The sequence below is a fragment of the Eptatretus burgeri genome, chromosome 9 (assembly GCF_056783735.1).
Source record: "Eptatretus burgeri isolate ZD-2024b chromosome 9, Ebu_testis_v1, whole genome shotgun sequence".
Taxonomy (NCBI): domain Eukaryota; kingdom Metazoa; phylum Chordata; class Myxini; order Myxiniformes; family Myxinidae; genus Eptatretus; species Eptatretus burgeri.
In genome coordinates, this window is record NC_140969.1 from 33,460,300 (window position 1) to 33,466,038 (window position 5,739).

Sequence of the window (5,739 nt, forward strand, 5' to 3'; positions counted from 1 at the left end):
CTGAAAATATTTAATGAATTATTTGTTGCACTAATCAGGTTGAGGATTTACGCAAACTCTTGTCCTTCAAAAGCTTGGAATTGGAGGCGAAAAATGCTGCAGCAAATGACAAGCTGAAGAAGATGCTTATTGGCCAGCAAGAAGCGGAAAAGAAAAAAGTGAGAGGATGTCACGATGGCTTTTTACCGTCGGAGTAAAGTATGCTTACCATTGGATTACAAGGAAAGGGAAACCTATGAGTCACAGAGCTCGCTGGTTTATAAACTGAGATTAAAGTCACTGGTGAGCTTGCGAAAGAGTTTCCATGTTGTTGTTAAATCCATTGCTTCATTACCTTGATAAGAGATCAGTTTTTCATCAATTTCACTGTTCAGGCTTGATTGAAACATTGATAGACAGCTCAATGTCGCCTAGGGATGATGGGAGTTAGGAAGCCCTTAGAAGGGTTTAAATGACTTCTTCCTCTCACATAAACCTTTCAATTTTCTCATCATTTCGTGAGAGAATACAATTTGATGAGTAAATTTTCACGATGGTGCTTTCTTGGCAAGTTGTTGCATCAAAGAGTGTATAGAGGATGTTAAGTCGGCTTCCCTGTTGGCATTTAGTTCTTGGGCGATAAACCCATGGTATCTTTTGAAAATAGGAGGCTATTGTGTGCTGGTATCCTGGCTGAATTGAAAATTATTTCTGGGTACTTCTTTCTGGAAAGGCAATGGCAAATCACCCAAATGTATTCCTTCCACAGTCTGCTTCGGCAGTAACTTTACTCCGATTGAAAAAATGGTACTTCTGGCATATTTATGAGCCATGAGTTTGTATAAAAGAAAAAAATGTATAAAATGGGACAGCTTCTATTTATTGAAGCTTTGGATAGTAACTTTACTTGAAGAGTGCAGCAATTGAAAATGCTAAACAAGGCCCACATAATCACAATATATCAACTACAAAGGCACTCGGTAGAGCGCATACCTCTGCCAGGTTGAACAGTTTACATTTTGTATTGCATTGATAGGCATCTGAACCTGGACCAAAATAAAATTGGCTCATTCTTGTTACCTACCTAACTCATCCACCAAGTTTTGTCATCCGTCCACAACCTTTTGAAATGTTATTCTATATATCGTGTTTGGCCCCAACTCTCAATGTTGAAGAATCACTTGAAAAATGAAAAAATTCTCGTGTCCAGATCTGGATCTGGATCTTCACCAAAATTGAATCAATTCATCCATGTCACACACCCAACCTGTCCACTAAGTTTCGTCCGAATCCATCTGCAATCTTTTGAGATACCATACTCATCGAGAGACAGACAGACAAAGGGTGAAAACATAACCTCCATCCTCGGGTGTTTCACAAAATTTATTTTCACAAAATTTTGCCAGATCGCTTTTTGTCTTGTTCCAATTGGCATTGTAAGCATCTGTACCAAAAATGGAGTCAATTGCTGCACATTTAGGGGTGGCACACTTTTTCACAATGTTGACTTTTCTTTCTATTTTCAGGAATAATGGCATCAAGAAAGAAATGTAACTTGCTCGAGAAGCCCCCTCTACCTTCCATTTTAGGAGCTCGCCTTCCCTCAAAGGAGCAAGTGCTACTCCACCTCCTCTATCATATTGAAGATGGGAAGGCATTATCAAAGGCCACAACAGCAACAATGGATGAAGTAAAGAAGATATGGGAGAGAGCCAGTTTACCGACAATGACGGATGCCAATCTTTGAAAAAAGATCAAGAAGCTGTATGCTGAGTACAAGAAACTAATAAAAGAGAAAAACAGAGAGACTGATGGAGCTCTTTTACGTCATGAAACTTGGCTAGGGGATCTTCAGGACCTCTTCGATATTGCTGCAGCAAACATATTCGACCTGAAGATCCCCGAAGAAGACAAAGAATTTCTAAGGCGCCAAAGAGAAGACCGGATGTCATGCCCTTTTGGATGTGTAGACAAGGTTCAGCAAGGGAAGGATAAGAGAAAGAGGGCAAGAGAAGCTGAGAGAAACGCAAGAGCTGAACATAGTGCAGAAACAATGGCAAAACAGAAGTGTATCCGAGGTACTCACACGCTATCTCGATTGAGGGAAGAAGTTGGACAAGATTCATCAACAGCCTCTGAAGATGGTTCAGACGAAGAGTTCGCTTACAGGGCAATGCCTGCCAAGCCCAGCCATATCTCACATGCAGGATTAAAGAAGCGAGGCTCATCTGAAGTACTTGTTGCTTCATTGACAACAACATGGGACAGAGAGGGTCTATCCAATCGTCAGGCTGCTGCATCTTTCATAGTGACAGCAAAGAGCTTGGGACATGATGTTAGCAATTACTCAGTATGCCTGGTGTTGGCTTAATGGTTAGGGTAGTGGGCTTGGGATCCTAGGGTCCTGAGTTCAAATCCCACTCAGCTGTTGAATTAACACCAGGTGGGGTTGACTCTGCCTGTCATCCTTCCGAGGTCGGCAAAATGAGTGCCAGCATGCTGGTATACTGTGTCGGAGTGGCGACCCGTCCAGGATTGTTCCCAATAGCCAAGGAGACTGCTTCGGTGGCACCAACGCTCTGCACAGAGTATGGTCCGAATGGATGGATGGATGGAATTACTCAGTAAGTTCCGCAACTGTCCATAGAGCTTAGGTTGAGCAATAAAAATTGTGAAAAAGTGTGCCACCCTTTACTGGTGTCCTATTGGCTCAATTTTTGGTACAGATGTTCAAAATGTCAATAGGAACAAGGCAAAATGCGATCTGGAAAAATTTGGAAAACTTTTACTTATACCATTATATTGTGAGCCACCCTACTCCATCCACCTTCAGTAATTTTGGTAATAATTTAGACTTATATTTTGGTGTTAACTGCTTTTAGCAAATTATTGGTCGGATTATAATTATATGTGGTAACAGGAACTTGTGAACTATGTTTATTGATGAGCTTTTGTACTAATTCACAAAATGTTTAGTTTATTCATTTTTTTCTATCAAATTATGAAATGACCTCATTGTCATTTGTTTTGCACTTGGCTTTCAAGACATATTCCAAAATTAAAATCGAGCTGGTGCCTTTATTGATGAGCTGAACATTGAAGAAGTGCGTGAGAAACCATGGGTAATATTTACTCGTTTTTTTGTTGTAGTTTAACAAATCCTTTTTCTGTGCAACCTGATGGTACACACAGATGATGAGTGAAGAAATCCAGAGTTCATTAAAAAAAACAGAACGAGGTCATTGCAGAGAAGCAGCGCAATGTGTATGAGGAACTTGTAAAGGTCGAGCCTTCTGTCATCGAGGCACAGAATGGTATTGACCAAAGCCAAACCACCCACCTCACCCCTCATACCCCCCTCCAGGTGGCTGCCATTCATCTCAAAATGGTGCATTTTTTCCGCTTTCCACCCCCTTCTTGCCTTTAAAATGATAGAGATTCCACTTGCTTCAACCCTCCCCCCACTGCCATCCCTCAAAAAAACATTACAGATAATTTATGAGTAGTTGCTGAAACCTCTCCCGACCCACCCCCTCATTCCAGACCCATTGTGCCATCCTCAGTTCCACCACCATAATGGGCATTTAAGTGAAAGTACCATGCACTATGACAATCACTTCCGGTTCCGGTTTTGGAATCACTTCCGGTTCCGGTTTTGGAATCACTTCCGGTTCCGGTTTTGAGCGGCAAGAGGTCTCCTTCGGGGCTCCCTGCTGACATTCTCAAAGTTAAGTTCCGGTTGTTATTTGTCCCGTTTTAACTGTTTAATTTTCTCACCTACATGTTAATGTGTGTTCCTAGTTCGGTTTTGTTTCAAAAATCGTGCTATTTTGTGAGTATTTATGTCGACGTTCTTACTTGGTGTTTGAGGCCTAGTCCTAGGTTTGAGGCCTACCGGTTCCACTCGGTGTTCGATCGTTTTTTTTTTGTTTGTTTTTTCTCCCCATTACCTTCAATTTCTATCCTCCCCATTACCTTCAATTTTCATCCTCCCCACTTTCCAAACATCCCCCATTCTCCCAACTAATCTCTTTCTTATCTCAAAAAAAAAAAATAAAAAAAAAAATATATACCCAACAACAACAACAACAACAACACGCTCACCTTCTCCCGATTCTGCTACTTCTTCTTCCTCTTAACTTCCTCCTCGTCTTCCTCGATTTCTTTTTTTTTACACTTCCATGACCTAATCTGTTGAACTCTCTCATACATTAATATTAACAACAAAAACGATCTTATAATGCTTCATCTTCCTCTCTCACACATGTGGTACTCTTTACTGTTTCACAATGCACTTCTCTTCTGCTATTTTAACAGACTGCTCTCATTTCGACCTCTCCTTCATTCCTTGCCTAAAAAATCCAACTATTACAGCGCTTCTTCTCTCCATAATCTGAATTCGCCTTCATTGCATCCATCAAGAATTGTGTTAAATCGCATCTCTGACCTAAAACTTTTAAAAACCACAGTTTGCCATGGATGCTCGCTTTCCATCAACCATTCTTTTTTCCAACTTCAGTGCCAACTCACCCCCCTCACCCCTCACTCTCACTCTCAAAGCAACCATCCCACTCTTCTCCCTCCAAGCCTCCCTCTTACCTCTTTCAAAAATTCCCCCCTCACCTTTGTCCCACCTTTCATCCCCCTCACTCTTCCTTCTCTAAGTTGCCCCCCTCTCATCCACCAACCTGCCTCCCTCCACTGCCCTCTCACCTCCATCTCTTCACTCCACCTCCTCAAATCCTCAACTGCCATCTTCCTTGTCTCTTGTCCCCCCTCTCTCCCAGCACCACAGAGCCTTTTCTCCTCCTCATTCGGCCCCCTCCCCTCGCTATTCTGCAATACCCCACACTCCTTCAGCAACCCTCCTTACCTCCCCCCTCATCCCTCATCCTACCCTCCCCCGCCCCCTCCACCTCCTGCACCCAAAGCCTCCTCCCCTACCTCTTCATTAAAAGTGTGGACCTCAAATATCCGGGGCCTTCGCTCAAACCTTTCAGATCTTTCCATGCAGGTTGCCACTGACAAACCAGACATTATCTGCCGAACAGAAACTTTCCTCTCCCAAGACGTGTCTGACTCCCAAGTATCACTCCCTGGTTACTCCCTCTTACGGTATGACAGACCTGAGCCTCGTCCTGGTGGAGGTGTTGCTCTCTTCATCAAAGACTCTATTCCTCACTCTCCCTGCACTGCTCTCTCTCCCCCACACCCCCAGGAATACCTCTGGCTTCGGCTTCCCCTCCACTCCCACCTCATGTTTATATGTGTACTGTACCGTCCACCGAACAGTGATGACTCCATCTACACCTCACTCTCCGAAAACATGGACCATCTTCTATCTTCTCATCCAAACTCTCTCTTCCTCTTATGTGGCGACTTCAATTGTCATCACGCCAGTTGGCTAGGTGTGGGTACCTCTCTCACCTGCCATGGGACATCAGCAAAAGCTTTCTGTGACTCATTGGGACTGACTCAATCGGTCAACTTCCCGACCCGGATCTCAACCAATGGTACTCCATCTCTTCTGGATCTGATTTTGACAAATTTCCCTGACAATATCTGCTGCTCTTCCTTCGCTCCAATTGGTTCTTCTGACCACGTCCTTGTTAAAGTGGACATCTCTCTGGCTGTCATCAGAGAACCACCTCACCGCCGTCGAGTCTGGCATTTCACTCAAGCCGACTGGCAGGGTCTCCGAGCAGCCATCAAACTTACAGACTGGTCTCCTATCACTACTTTCTCAAACATCAACTCATC

The 5,739-nt window shown here is 43.4% G+C and overlaps 1 protein-coding gene across 1 annotated transcript in view; it reads left to right on the forward strand.

Moving 5' to 3' along the window:
• LOC147019866 (uncharacterized) overlaps window positions 1-3,587 on the forward strand; it is a 254,067-nt gene extending 250,480 nt beyond the window's left edge. The window contains exons 23-24 of the mRNA XM_085894648.1: window positions 39-158; window positions 1,506-3,587. The gene's annotated coding sequence lies outside the window, so the exon portion shown is untranslated. The remainder of the gene's footprint in view (window positions 1-38; window positions 159-1,505) is intronic.
• The last annotated feature ends 2,152 nt before the right edge of the window (window positions 3,588-5,739 follow it).